Source organism: Melozone crissalis, unplaced genomic scaffold (assembly GCF_028551555.1).
Source record: "Melozone crissalis strain CALT ecotype California unplaced genomic scaffold, PUWL_Pcris_2 ptg000006l_1, whole genome shotgun sequence".
NCBI lineage: Eukaryota > Metazoa > Chordata > Aves > Passeriformes > Passerellidae > Melozone > Melozone crissalis.
This window is the reverse complement of record NW_026535784.1, coordinates 9,743,827-9,759,863: the sequence shown is the minus strand read 5'-3', so window position 1 is coordinate 9,759,863 and position 16,037 is coordinate 9,743,827.

The window sequence follows — 16,037 nt, the reverse complement described above, 5'->3', positions numbered from 1 at the left end:
TTGAGTGCAGTACTCCATGGACTTTAGGGTCTAATGGAGTGTGAGACGGGGCCTGTGGTTTTTCATCTTGTTTTCAGCTGTACAAACATCATGTACTTTTCCCTTCCTTTTAGAGGCCAGTATGGCCTGCTAAAACACCAGCACACAGCAATACAGTTGCTGAGACTTTACAAGTCAAACTGGGAGGACCTGATGCCATTCACCTTAACACCAAACATATTGACAATGTTTATTTGTTTATTTTCTCTGCTCCAGCCTCAGCTCTCAAATAAACATATCAGTGGCTGATTTTCAGTGCTCCTCTGAAGAAAAGCCTAAAAGAATATCTCTCTCATTGTCAATAACAAGTATGAAGTGCTCTCAGACTAAAAGCAGGGGTAGGAGGAGAGGGGGCAGAGGCACATAGTGAAGGTATAAACAAAGGAAAAGATTAGTTCCTCTCTTGTAAGCCTTTTTAAAAACTGGTATTTATTTCAAGACAGTTTTTGATACAAGTAGGGTCCTTGCTTTGCTTTTACACTTTACACTTTGTGAAATCCCAAAGGGACTGGAACTAGGTTGGTTGGTACTTTGTATATTTTTTAGCATGCGCACCTTGCCTCTGGGGAAAGCCATTTATTAAATTGCTATTCTGGATTGATGACATACAGATTTACTTTTCTCTTCATCAAGAAAATTCTGTAGCTGTCTTGAAAAAAAATTCTTACTTTAATATGACAACTCCTAGATGTGCTTGAACCTTTAAATTATCAGGGGAAAATGACTACCAAAGTCAGCATAGATGCAGCAATTCAGCAATGTACAATTCTAGCTAGAAAAAGGAAAATCCAATCATGAGTCCGCACTATGGTACAAAAACATGGCTAAAATCTGTCATTGTTTTACAACTCAAGCAGCAGGCAAATTGAAGCCTTTTTAAATTAAAGTTTTAACATAGGTGTTCAGAGATAGCTTAATGAATGCAACTGGAGTTCACATTCTTAATTGCTAGAGAACAAACATCATTTTTAAGGAATAATAATCTTAGTGTTTGTCCACACCACTTCATATCTCCAGATTCCTTCAGGAGTATCTTTCCATCCTTTCAAGCATATTGATATAGTTATCATGAATGGTTAATATGAATTAGATACACAAGCCTTTTGACTGATTATGATATAGTTATGTAATTACATATTTAAGTTGCAAATGACAAAATGCAAAAAAAAATATCTGAAGTGTGATGTTTAATCATAGTTTCTATATTCAGGTTCTCTTTTAAATATGTATTTTTTTGTGACTAGGAAATGAAAGCTGTTCAGTGATGACTGTCACCACCATCTCTTCTGTCTCAATAAATATTTTCCCAAGTCTCACTAGACATATGCTATAGTTCTGTTATCCCTTTTGAAACCAACTTATTCGAAAATGAATTTATTTATTTAAAAACATAAATCTCAGTGTTGTTTCTATGTGGTTGTATTAGCTAAAAAATTGTATTGAAGAAGCAGGATCACACCATACTAGACAGTTGCACCAGGATAAATTTTTTTGTGCCCAGAAAACCAGCTAAGTATTTGGAAAATGTTGTTACCAGACACAGACAGATTTCATAGCACTGTACCACCCAATTAAGTCAGAACTAGTGTAATTCAGAGAGCCTGGTTCTATAATTCAGAAATTTTAAAAATAACTACAGCAAGTTTAAAAACTAACTGTAAAAGTTCCCTCCTTGGGTCATTTGTGGTGCATTTGTTATACTGCAGATGGAGTACGGAAAAACTATTTTAATCCTTTCTTGCGGTATTTTGTCTCTAAGGTTCTTTACCTCATGGTCATGAGAAACATGTTTTTGGGGACTGGATTTGTGGCAGTACTTTTCAAACGCTTCAGGAAACTGGCCTTCCTCTGCAGGGAACAAAAACTGAGAACAGGCAACCTGGTGATGGGAGAAACCTAAATGAAAATATAAAAAAGTCATCACACAAGAGGTCACCTTCTTTTCCTTCAGACATTTATTTTTAAAAATCTACGTTACAGCATAAACATGTTCATTTATCTTCCTTTTCCCATAATCTCTCTTTCTATTTTGGTGCCTTCCCCTTCCTCTTTTCCATTTATAAAAATAGGAAAGCTAATAATAATTGTATTCAGACCAAAATCTTTCAAACTCACTGAGTATTGGCATGTTGGTAATTAAGGTCTCAGCTCTCCTGTTGTGACTTTTATTAAAGTCAATTTATATCTGTCAGATCTTGGCAGTCCATGAAAATTCCCAGTGGGAATACTAGGAGCATATTTCTCCCATCATCATTAGTTGTGTGTCATTAATTTGATAATGTATCAGAAGCATTTGATAGCCCTAGAGACTGGCACTTGCAATCCAGGGCTTCTGTAATTGACAGGAGCTATTTAAGAGCAAACACATTCCTCTAGACCCCAGGTGCACACACACAGCCCCACCAAGCTGCAGCTTTTCTTCAGGATTTACTCTCATACCAGGTGCATGTTTTACTGTGTCTGAAGGTATGTTCTGAGGATTGCCACGAAATTTGTCTGGAATTTCTAACTGAATATTTTGGGAAATTTTAGGTAAGAATTCCAAAACTGGAGATGTACTGCAAAAGGTGTAGCTGTTACACTAATACAGTATTAGAAAGCCAAGTTTTCCACAGAGAAGTAAGGCAATGTTTTCCAAAACCTCAGCTTTTTCCTACTTCACAGAGGATCAGAGATGGAGCCTCTGTAACACCCTTCAGTTGGCAGCAGTACTATGAAAAATTGTGAAATGGCTGTAAAGCTAAACTGTTTTAATGTTTCATTGTTTTGTTCATCCCTGAGTGACTAAATATAATGCTTGTATGCAGCAAAAATAGCTACTGATTAACAGCACCACAGGAGCTCCTTAATTTCAGAAGGCACATACTCTGCCCTCTTCCCAGCTAAGCCCCATGCTGTGGGGAAAATGATTTCACAAACTGGAACAGCTCTCAGCAAGAAAAGTTATAGGAGACAGATCAAGATCTTCCTCTATTACTGACCTTCAGCATAGTATGATTATCTTTTAATGAAAGTATATCTAATCTCTAAAAGAAGATGGCATAGGAAATGACTGCTTACTGAAGCTAGGAAGGAGGCAGTTTCAGTTTTCATAACCCTTTTAAAATCTTATTTATGGTGTCCTTCGGATACATGTTACTGCATCCTCACATCCCTAACTCAGAGAAGAGAGGAGAGGAGAGGAGAGGAGAGGAGAGGAGAGGAGTGGAGCTGTTTCCCAGTGTTTCTCTCTCCAGTGCCTACAAGGCCTCACAGCAACTCTGAGCTCAAGGTTATCCTCAGCTCAAGAGCATTAAAAAGGCGAGCCTGGCTCAGGCTGTAAAGGGCCACCATGACCATTATAGGCAGAAATCAGACTTTATTACACTCCTTATTCCAAGAAAGTAACCACTAATTTCCATTAATAAATTTCAGGTGTGCCTGATGTAAAAACTTCCTGAAGCACATCTGGGCCTGCATTAAAATTTCTGTGCCCTAAAAAAACCAATGGCAAGTACCTGACAATGTGTCTGGATAATTTGCTTTTTCAGAAGGTAACTGTAGTACTAGCAAGGCTATTGACTTTGAAGTTAATTAGGGATTTGGAGTATCCTTTTCAGTCTTGAAAAGCTCCACTCACTAGCACCTTCCCACTGTTTTCCCCAAGGCCACTCAGAAAACAACTTTACTGGTTAGCTTCCCACTAGTTCTACATTTTCTTACTGTGGACATCATTAATTTTCAACTCCTCTGATGCCAATGTGAATTGGTCTCTAGCTGAAAGATTTTTGAACCTGGATGGAAAGGAAAGGACCAGTCCTACCCAAGGAAATATAATTCCTCATAAGTAATTCTCCTTTGCCTTCAAGTCCTGCCTTAAGGCACCAATCTGCAATGACAGACACCTATTATTTTTCCAAGAAATGGCTCATGCTCTTGGTCTGGGGTGAGTGGGAGCTGAGCAGAGAGAACTGTAGGCTGGGAGATTCTCTGGCCATCATCAGCCTGACAGTTCTGTAACAGAACTCACACCTCTACCACGTGAGCAATGAAATCCCACCTCCTCCACCACCCAAGTACCTGTGTAGCCACAGGGCTGAGGCACAGGTGGCTTTCCCAGGCACATGTGGAGCATTCTGCTGGGATAAGATCCAGAGCCCTTTTGGCAGCTTTCACCCTTCCTGTGTCTCACACCACTGCCTGTATCTGAACTCTCACTGGTGGCCCCTGCCGCAGCTGACTCCACCATGCTGCAGAGGGACATCATGCCAGCAGTCCTCTGACCCACAGATTGTCTCATTAGGAACATGTCCTAATTCCTTCTCACACTTATTTTGTTCCTGGATCACAGGAGCTTAAATCAGCATATTTCAAAGAAATTTGGTTGTTACTACTAGTGGCACTGAGGAGCAGCATGAGTTTCTGCTACAGTTAACTGATTTCAGAGATTTTACAGCATTCCTTAGGATGAAGAAGATGAAAAATTTTTCAGTGTGAGAGCTGGCATTCAGGCACTGAAAGAGAAACTATTTATTTTTAATTTGTGTAACACCATAATTGTGAACAACTTCAATGAGGGGGAAAAAAAATCAGGAGTTTATTGTTTCTATGTGGTGATTTTCCAGCTCCTGTTCCTGCTTTATAAAGAATAAAGCTACTCATTTTTTGAAATGAAAAGTGGTCAATAAATTTTGCTGGAGCTGTAAAAACAGCTATCATCCACAGTTACCTGGTTACTCTTTTGCTGAAGGGTTTGACATCCATTTATTACTAAGGATTGATAGCAGGACCTCCTAGTGGATATGCTGACAGTTTCTTAGCTCCATTTCTAGCCAAGTATCTCTTTTTATATCTTGGCCTTAAATGTAATGAATCATAATTCTTCCACATTGAAATGCTGATTCACATCTAGTGAGTTTGTTTTGGCCAGCCTATGGGCTTTTATAAGTGCCTCAAAGTCACTCTGGGTATATAACTTTCCCTGTGACAAGAGGAGGCTTTAGCTCTGGAGAGCGCAGATCCGGCGTTATTCCACCGCACCCAGTGGAGCAGCCGGAGGTGAGGGCAGCAGATATTATTAAAATTTTGAGAGGGCACTAAATTAATTTCTGATTTGGTGGACCCCCTAAGCTGAGTGTTGATTTTGAAAGAAGTAGTCTGGGACTTTGTGAACAATGTGTTATACAGCAGAGCAGTTATGCTATAGGGCTGTTATGCTTTACATTTCATGTGAGACCACAGGATATAGCAAGAAGTGAACTGCATCATGTAGTTCAATGAGAAATGATCTTATAAGATACTTATCTCGTGTTCAGACCTACCTGAACAACTTATTTTCTCCTATAGAAACCAAGAGATTTAGTTGCAGGTTCAAATAATTCCTTACTCTATAATGTCCCTTCATCTCTGTTTTTCACAGACCTAAAAGTATATTTTTAAAATGCAAATTACGTAGGTTTTGCCTTTTACTCTTGTATCTAATGCAGGGTCAAACATATCACTGGCACTAAAATAAACATTCATAATAATAACCAGACAGTGGCTAAAACACTAACTCTTAGTAGGACAAACAGGAATACTTTCATCTCTTGTTATACAGGGGATGCTCTATTGTTATTCTTCAAGTCATGGCATCAAAGGAGGCCTGAAAGTCTTAGGAAGCTGCTTGATATTTCTAGACTGTAATCCTCTTTGCTCCTTTTTGATTTGCTCAGAGTTCCCAAGAGAACTTCACAGGAAAACATGACTATTTTTTTAAGCTTTTTATTAGGATATTTTGCCTATCTCATTTATGTAATCCCCTCTCATTTCTTGTCATTTGGATGTAGGAGTTTCCCTGTGCATCGTTTCAACATGTAAAATTTCAAAGTAGGTTTCAAGAGCATAATTCACATCACTGATTATTATAAAAACCCAACCTTTTAACTTGCTTGTTACTTCCCACTGTCAGATATTTGCCAATATTTTTCAAGAGGTATCAATCTTTCCTGCTCACTATTTGCCTGAAATTAGAGATTAAATTTAGATTAGATTTGTCTTCTGTTTACTAGACAAAATTAATTCTAAGCCTGTATGTGGTGAAAGATTTTTTTAAAAGAAAAATTAATATTCCTGCTTATATTTTGAATTTTCAGGAGAGAAAAAAAAAGCATAACTATCCCATTTTCAGCCACTCTCAAACAGTACAAACCCCAAGCACATGATTTCCACTCTAAGCATGATGACCATGTGCTGCAAGCTGATGTGCCAATATGCTTTGTAGTGCAAATGGCGTAAATCTGTGCTGTAGCTGAAGGTCATGTCATAATTGTAGCGCTGTGTCTTCTTTAAAAACAAAGTGTCAACACCACAAACCTAGGAAATTAAAGGGGAAAAAACAACAAAATAAACAAATAAACAAAAAATACCAGAAAACAAAAAAAAATTACCCACCGAACTGAAACCTATGTTAGAAGGTGCAAAAATTTTAGGTGGAAGAATCAAGAGCTACTTAAAAGTCAGGAAATGGCAGCTCACATTTACCCTGTGGTATACCAACACATGATCACAGAGTGCTTCTCCAGGAGATCCTTCCGCATTCTCTAGGAGGGACTGACACAGCAGAGCAGAGTCAAAGCCTCTTGAATAACCGTATTGAAGAGCTTGATTTTACAAACAAAAAACCATCCTTACCCGGTTGTTTCTCTGTTACTTTGTTAGGTTTTACAAGATAAAAACCAAACCCAAATGTTGTTCAAGAACACAAGGTTGACGATTTGTATACTGCAGGACAAAATCCGAGATGAACACTTTACCAGTGTGGGTCAGATGCCAAAGTACCAACCTGTTCAGGATCTGTGTCTGACCACCCAGGGACAGCAGAGCAATGGGAATGGTGTTGCAGATGAGCATCCAGGAAGCAGGATCAAAAGAGATGTATAGAAATAAGGCTGCATGTGTGTTGCAGATGTTACTGGCGTTTTGGGTTCCTGATCCCCTTGTTTGTTTGCTTTTAAAATATCTATGGCTCTTGTAGGGCATGAGCAAGCCGATCATAGTGCAGATATACACAACAGTTGCACCAGTTTCACCAAAACCAGTGAAATCCTGAGACTGCATTTCAGATTAACAAAGAAAACTCACCAAGTATGAAGATGAAACAACAAGAGATTTCTTGTTCCCTGTATAGCTTCTTAAAGAAAACACTAGGTAGCCCTATCCTTTAGCTGCTGTATATCAGCAGTAGAAACCTGCAAGCAGGGAGTTATGTAGAAAAATTTTAACTGTAGTTGTTATAAATTTGGACTTTTTGAGAGAGGTTTAACTAATGTATGTTGAAAGGAAGTTAAACCAGAATATTAAAAATTGGTTTCCTCATCTAGAAAAAATGTGCTTTTGGATATAAGAGCATGGATGAAGTTTTTCAAAACACACTTTGCAGTATGCTGCTTCTACACATAGCTAGGAACAGAGAAACAAGGAAGAGTCTAATAAATATGATTATACTTACAAATTATTTTTCCCACCTGTGTCCCTCAAATTCAGCATGCCTTTGGGTAATACATATCTCATCATAGTGTTTAATGGCCTAAAATAGAACTTTGCTGGCCAAGCCAAAGTGAAAGGACACATTAGAAGACTTTCTTCATTCCTCATCTATACTCATTTTAAAGTCTGAAAACCTGGTATATCATTTACCTTTAAATATTATTTAACTTGAAATAGTATTCCATTACTTCTATTCAGCATCTGTACGAAAATGTCTCTGCTGGCAAACCTAAATCTGTTAGCATCATTCATTTATTTTTCTTAGCAATGTCATGTAGAACATGTATATTTGGTGGTGTGTGGTGGAATTCTATCTCCTCAAATGCCCTTTATGGCCTCATAACATTTGTGCAAGTCACACTTATATATACATGACTACTTCAGCATTTACTGGCCTCTGAGTTCATGCAAAAAACCAGTTCTAGCATCAAACTATAGTCATAAATGCAAATACAAAGGTTTTATGCTCTAATATGCAATCACTAGGCAGAAATGAAGTTTTTCTACTGTTGTATCATGCCAAAGAATAAGGGAATTGATATGCAAATCTAATTATTGTCAGATTGGATGCTCCAGGTAGGCAATAGATGTATCAAAGGAAAGTACCAATCCTCCTGAAAACTAATTAAGTTATGATAACAAACCATATTTCTGCCACAGCGATGATTTTACTGGTAAACCATGTTCTTTCTACCTTTTTCAAAGCTCTGCCAAGCAAAAACAGGATCCACATTCGCTTCTAGAACTGGTTTGGGAGTGATGCTCAGTACTGCAGGACTGATATCCTGGTTTAGCGCTGCTCCACTGCAGGGCTGTGGTTTGTGCTTGCACTGAGATCAGAAGGGACACCACTGGCGCAGGATTGGCATCTGTCATGGCCAGACTCATCCTGCCCGGTTCCTGCCCATGGCTGATTGTACTGTGGGCAACAAAAGGCAAAACAAGTTATTGGAAATTACCTGTTAGAGAGACTCTAGTGATAAAAACATTAACAGGAAATACGCAAATATTTCCTTTTTGAATTTGTTGTGGCTGAGCCTATAGATTTCTCAGCTTGTTTCTGCTTTACTTCTGCTTCTAATAACTATTTTCTGTGCAGTTGCAGTAAATTTGACTGATAGCTTGTTCATCCAGGAGGGTTTCATGAATCCCTTCTCCATGACAAGTTTGTTTGGTGCTCAGTTAACCTGAATACAGGGTTTTCAGAGGACACAGCCTAGGACCATGCTGCAGGCACTTAACCATGTGTTTAACTCCAATTCAGCAAAACACTAAACCTATTTATTTTGATGGAATGTAACCATATTTTTATAAACTCATGGGATTTTTTTTTCTGAATAGGTAGATATTCTTTAAATTATGTTAATTTAAATTTTGGAATCACATATTTAAATCCCCAAAATAAAAGGAGGGGTAGGGGAAACACAACTTAATTTTTGTCTACTCTTTCTTTTTAGCTTGAGTCATGTTTAGCAATAGTCTCTCCAGAAAAATCTCCCTCAGATCATCTCCCAAGAAATTTACTAAATTGAGTCATGACCAAATTTTCATAGTAAAATGAAAAGAGAAATCTTAGCAAAGATAAGAAAGAAACATTATTAAGATGCTACATCTATTTGAATCAAAGCAAAATTTCTCAAGACAAGCTAAGGGGATTTATTTAGCTTGTCCAGCTGACAGACAAAACTGCAGCACTGCAGCAATTCCTATGTACTTCTTTCTTTTTTTTGATTTACAATATAAATCACATAAATTATGCTTAGCCAGCTATCAAACCTCATGTCATGCAGACAGTCCTTAGCTGAGGAAAACTGGCATCCGCCTGTCCGACTGCACAAGTAAGAGAAAGTATAAATAAAGCATAAATGATGAATTTAACCTTCCCTCCCTCCCTGGCTGCCGTTAACAGCTCAGGACCCACAGCACACTGTGCTCCTGTGATGTACCCGTGCGGTAGAGCCTGCAGGACTGTGGCTAACCCCTTTCCAAGTACAAACACCTGTGAAAACAAAATTAGCCCTGCCAATATGTCTAAGAAGAAATGCTTTCCAGTAGGTTATAGATATAATATTCACCCCATTCAGGGGAATCCAAACAAAACACAAATGTCTTATTGGGGCAAGAGGATATTAAGAATAATAGACAGATTATATGATAGTTTATTGAAGGCAAAGGAAGAGACATTAGTCATAGTTTTGTTATAAAATGAGACTTAATCAAAGAGGAGTGGGTTAGAGGTCATGTGTTCTATTTGTGCTATTATTATTTTTAAATCATTGAGACTTCCATGAGTGGCAAAAGAAATGATCCTGAACAGTAAAAAACAAGCCAGACCTCACTGGAGCACTTCAAGATGAGCCAAGAGAATCCACTGCACGAGCCCTGCTGGCTGTATGCTAATCTTCTTTTTATGTCTTTTTAACAAGGGGTGATTGGAATATAAGATCACCTTTGCCAGAGAAGTTTGTCTCAACAAACCACTAAGCTGTCTGTGGTATTCTTAGTGACGTGCAGCAACCTGATCAGGATATAACTTCTCACAGAAACAACATTGTTCTTTTATGCTGCTCCTTTTCATTTCATTAAATTTTTTTTAAGTCAAACAAGATAACTTTAATACATGTGTTCAGCTTTTGTTCTATTTTATTATGCATATTAATTGCCAGATACTTGGTTTTATGCTGAATTGCTGGGGAGAGAGGTTTAACTATTCTATAAGACTGTACATATGTGATTTACTATAATAACGGTGCATTTACATGGACAATCAATTTTTAAAATTGCACCTATAACTGCACCTATATATTTTGTATGCAGAGCTAAAGTTTTGCATTTTAGGCCTTAGAAATATAGGTCAGGATAAAATTTGTAATATATTTTTTATGGATGAAAAGTTGCTTCCTGCAATAACAGTATTAGAATTTTATTTTAAATCTAAGCCCATACAAAAATTTACAGCAGAAAATTGTTTAGAGCATTCAGCTGACCTTAGGATATAATGCTTTTGAAAATGGCATTCACACTTTGAACAGAATAAAAAAATCCCTTTTTTTTTACATTCGCACTATATAATGAAGCCTCATTGACTTAAATGTAAAAATTGTACAGAGATCTCAAAATACCTGGTAGACATCACTTTTCATATCAAAACTAAATTTAAAGAGCAGATACTTCCTTGTATACAATGAAAAAATATCTTTACATTTACCTTACCTTAACTCCTTGCCCACGAAATTTTCTCTATAACATTTTAAAAATGTCTGCATAATTTGCAATGTTTTCTTATTTTACGGAGACAACTTCCACAACTAAATATCTTGGAAATAAGAATGTTTCTTCTACCATCCAATCTATATTTTCCCTTTTGTAGTTCTTATGCTGTTATTTCAAGCTACTTTCCAATGTAGCTGAAGTGTACTTTTGTGTCAAGGATTTTAATTTATCCAGGCTCTTTTTGCTGCCCTCACTTTTTCTGCTGGCTAATTACTGTATCACGAAAAATAAGGATTATTTAGTTGATTTGTTTTGGCATCCTATTATTTACTGCTTTACTTTTCTTTCTTTTCAAGATCATAGTTGTTCAAGCTGCCTGCTCTTATCTGACAAAGGCTAAAATCATCAGGCAGCTGAGTGCCCCAAGGCAGAAATCACCTAAAAAGGAGCTCCCAAACTTCACAGGCAGGAGGTGACAGGGTTCCTCCAGTCTGTCCAGTCTTCTGTGGAGCACCACTGGTCTCAGTCCAGGACTTCTTAGCCTACTGCACCAAGTCAGCAGCACTTATTTTATTTTTTATTTGAGACTAATCTAAGACAGGGCCCTTCTCTGTGACAGCACCCTTGTGTCGTGACAGATTTTCTATTTTGTTCACTGATGGAAAAGTTTTGGGTTTCAGCTAAGGAGGCAAGAAGCAAGTTCAAAATCCTGTCATATTTGAGAGGATTTGACCCAACTTTGTTCCTTCTTTAATGATCCAATCTACAGTCATAGAACCATTTAGGTTGGAAAAAGCTTTAAAGTCATCAGGTCCAACAGTTAACTTGAAACTGCCAACTCCACCACTAAACCACATTCTTAAGCACCACATGATGATCTAGTTAAAATGATTAGAATTATGCTTATGAATTATATTATTATAATTATACTTATGAATTATACCTTTGCTTCAAGAACTTGAATTTTTTTTAAATTTTTACAATAATCCTTCAACAGCAGAGGCATATACATACATTTTATGCACCTACATAGATCTTAGGGATTTATAAGAAAAAGATATGAAAATTTTGTATGATCAGAAAAGAGAAAAAAGGAAAGGAGGAGGGATTTTGAGGCAGTCAGGGACAGAAGATGTTCATAAGGTGTAATGGGGTTAGTTGGAAGGACTAACATTAAAATCAAAACCAAACCAACTACTCAGCAACAGTTTTTTGCCTTGACATCTTTGTCTCTTTAAATTATTATGTGTGTAGAGTATCTTATTTGTGGTTTTATGAATATGTGCATTACTTACAGAACATACCTGGCAGTCTGGATACCAATGCATCAGGACATTTATTGGCAGTGTGTGGTTAATTGAGTTCCTATATGAGGTCTATCTGAGTTCATAGTGACAATGTAAAACTGGGAAAACCTCAGAGAAACCCTTGCATTCTAATGGGCAGCATCTCCCATTCTCTTATTTCTTCCTTATTTCTTCTCTTATTTCTTCTTTAATTGCTTCCCTACCACTCAAATGAATCTAAGGAATTGGAGTTCAAAGAGTTGTGGAGTTACAAATGCTTTTTCTCAGCCCTCAGGGTAACTGTTTTGTCCTTTACCATGATAAAGGACAAAAGGATAAAATATCCTCCAATATTTATAAAAATTTATCCCGTAGTTCGTACTTTAACTCGTCCTTCATACAGGGGATGTTAGTGAGGCAAGAAAGCCTCTGACAGATATTTATTTACCCAAGCCACGGATTATCAGGAGGGGACAGGAACCATTTAGCATGTTACCAGGAGGAAGAGCATTTAGAAGCAGCTAGAAGTTTCCTTTGGTTTGTCACCAGCTCCAGTGTTTGAAGATGTAACACACCTCTGAGTGTATTCACCTCTGTCCTGGGGGGACCAGCTGAAGTGTTTCCTGTCAGGGTCCAGTATCAATAGCACTCTGAGGGGTCTCAGTGACCCCTATAGCCTGTGCTCAAGTGGACAAGCAGCCAGATGGTCACACATTTCTGCATTCTTTCACCGTGTTTTTCCAGCATTAGATATACACGGTGTCATCTTTGTCTCTCAGATCTAAAGGGAACAAAGCTCTTGAAGAGCAACTTACTTACCTGGCAGGAATCAACATGGTGAATCTGAAAAAATTAAATTATTATCAAGGGAAAGAAAAATCTGGAAAGGTTTCAGGGTTTTTTCTGGGTTTTAAACTCTTGTAAACAGTAAGCATGTAAACTGCTTAAAGCCATTATCTTCATAGGGATAGAAACATTCGCATTTAGATGCATTCAAAATAGTAATCTTAGACTGAGCAATCAGTATAATCGTAATAATTTGCAAACAAAGTAAGTGCTATATTCTGGAGATCTTCAACATAACCAATATTTGTTAACAAGCTTGAATTTTGAGGACAAACTGCGAACTCCATTTAATGACTCCTAGGTCTTCAAAAGATTGAAATGTCAAAGGGGAGGAGAGGAGAGGAGAGGAGAGGAGAGGAGAGGAGAGGAGAGGAGAGGAGAGGAGAGGAGAGGAGAGGAGAGGAGAGGAGAGGAGAGGAGAGGAGCTCAGACCACAGATACTTTATGGACTGCAGGCTACCATGATTAATCCTTTAAAACTAGAGTAGATTTCCCAGTGCTCAGAGAAAGCAGACCAGGCACACTGGTGCTGATTAGCTTATGAACAATTAATCTCACACCCTCAGCCCCATCGTATTGCTGTTCAAAACTGTGGAAAAGCACATGCAGCTTTAAGTGCTTCAAGTTCTGACTGCACGGAAGATGACAGATTTATGGTGTCTTATATTTGAGTAAGAGGAATAGATGAAAAAAATACTGTTTAGGATCCTCAGACTAGGCAATGGTCTATGAAACAAGTATATAACAGTATTTAACAGAAGGTAGTTTTTAATTACAGTGTCGAAGAGAAAGTGTATAAAAATGTCACCATGTATCACTGAGAAAGAAAATCATATATTTATCTGCTCTCTCCCACAGCCAATTGTATACAAGAAATTGTATACAGTGATTGGTAGATTCACTGGTGAAACTCACGGAGAACTCACTTGGCTTAGCTCTAGAATTAGCTAAACCAACATCCCTACAGGATCTGGAACCAGCTTTTGTGTCTTGGATTTGTCTATCTGAGAACTGCAGATTTTAAAAAAATTATTCATCATGTTTAATTTTCAAGTATTCAAGAAATGTTGCTTGTTTATTCCTAGGGAGGATTCAGTTTAATTAGATACTGCTTAACTTCTCCTAATGACCAGACATTATTTCCAGTGCCAAAGTCTACACAAGGGGACAAATTGTAGTCTAACTTGTTCACTCTTGTCTAACTCTTAATTCATAAATAGCCAAAAGGCTGAAAAAATATTTGTAGAACTATGTCTGATAAAATGTATTTGCAATTTTTTTTTTCCTCGAGTCATGTTACAGTCTCTCAGCCTTTGCCACTACTGCTGAATGTATTTTATTAGCTGGAGTGTGTCTGTGCATCAGTTTAGGAGGGTCTGAAAGCTACACTAAAACTCTGGCAATATCACATTTTTTGCCAAATATTTTAGATTCATTAAGAAGTTGAAGATATCAAAGCTTGAGACATTTCTCTCCTTTTTTCTATCATCATCTATGGGCTCCTTTCATCTCCTTCCTCCTCCTCAGTGTTCCTCTACTCCTTTAATCTCTCCCCTGCTCTTCCTTTCCCCATCAGAACAGGAATGTGTGAACATTTATCTGTGTCTTTGCTAACATGAAAATTCTTCCACCCTCTCTCCAACCATTTCCTCTCACTTAATGAACAAAAAACTCTCAGAAATTAGCACATCTTATTTTCACTCAAAATCTTCTCAGCCTAAAATTCAGAGCTGAATAAAACTCAGCTTTCTGAACACTGCATAGGGCCCAAGGTTCAGAAGTGCAACAGTTTTCTAAATGAATTGGAGAGCTGGAGAGAAATAAGTTAAAATGAAACAAGAAACCTCCCTACTTAGGCACAGCCCCTCCTTGACCCAGCTTTCTGGTATTTGTAAATGTTTTCAATCAATTCCACTTTTTATCATGCCTGCCCACATTACGCAGCTCCAATTTTGATCTGGGCAGCCGTACATCTGTGCAACACAGCATGCTGAGGCCTGAGTGTCTCTAATTAGGAACTTAACACCTCTAAAACTTTCCGTGTGGGCTCATCACAATTAGAACTGGCTGCTGTTTCCCCCATGGCTGTGCTGGGCTGAGATGGCTTCATTGAGTGACCTGTGACTTCCAGGTGCCTGTCTTGGTTTTCAGCTTCCTCACGGTCCTGAGTGCTTCTTACAACGTGACTATGTCCTTCCCTGCCCCTTCTAGTCTGTTCAAAAATGTTTCAAAGCAGAATATTTTCTCTTCAATGGCCTGAGCAACAATTGAAAAATAATGACTTTGATAATGGAGATATAGATATATATGTATACATATCTATATATCCATATATTTAGACATATAGATGTATAGATTATAGATATATAGATATAGAGATATATAGATATATAAATATATAATGGCTCTCTCCTCCCGCAGCTGCCCAGAAATTCCAGGGAGGTGTTCTAGCCACGGCTCCTGGGCTCTCCCATCCCAGGAGGTGCAAAGCTGCCAAGCAGAGCTGCCTGCAGGTCTCTGGGAAAGCTGGCTGCACATCCCAATTCTGCGATTAGAAACTCGGGAAAATTTGACTGCTTGTGGGTGACCACTAGAGGGAAATATTGCTCTGTTAACGAGACTACTTTGGAGGAATTTTACTGCATTTTTATCTTTATTACTATTATTTTTTTAAAAGGAAATATGTAAAATGTATGCTCTACCTTTTAATAATTTGTTCACTGCTTTTTACAAGAGAACAATTTCGATTTAAATATTAATTTTCTTAAAGCAGAGGTTTATATTTAACACAGTCCAATTAGAGTGAAATGAGTCAATCTTACTGTCCTAAGTGCATGAATCTGTCTTTTCCCTCAAGTTAAAGACTGAACACCTTTTGCTATCTGATTCATTTTTCTTGCTGAAGGTTTACCAAAGGAATGTATTTTCAGTTTTCACTTTCTTCTGAATGCAGAATACAAAATATTTTCTTTCTCATTTTCACAGGTAAAAGTGCTGTGATCCCAGAGTGAGAAAATTTCCATTAATGAAGTTACAGGTTTTTTACTCAGGACTGCAGCCCTTGTCTCTAAGTCATGAAGTAATTGGTTGAATCATACTGCAATGATAAATCACACTGGGATGTTCCAGTGTACATAGCCATTAAGC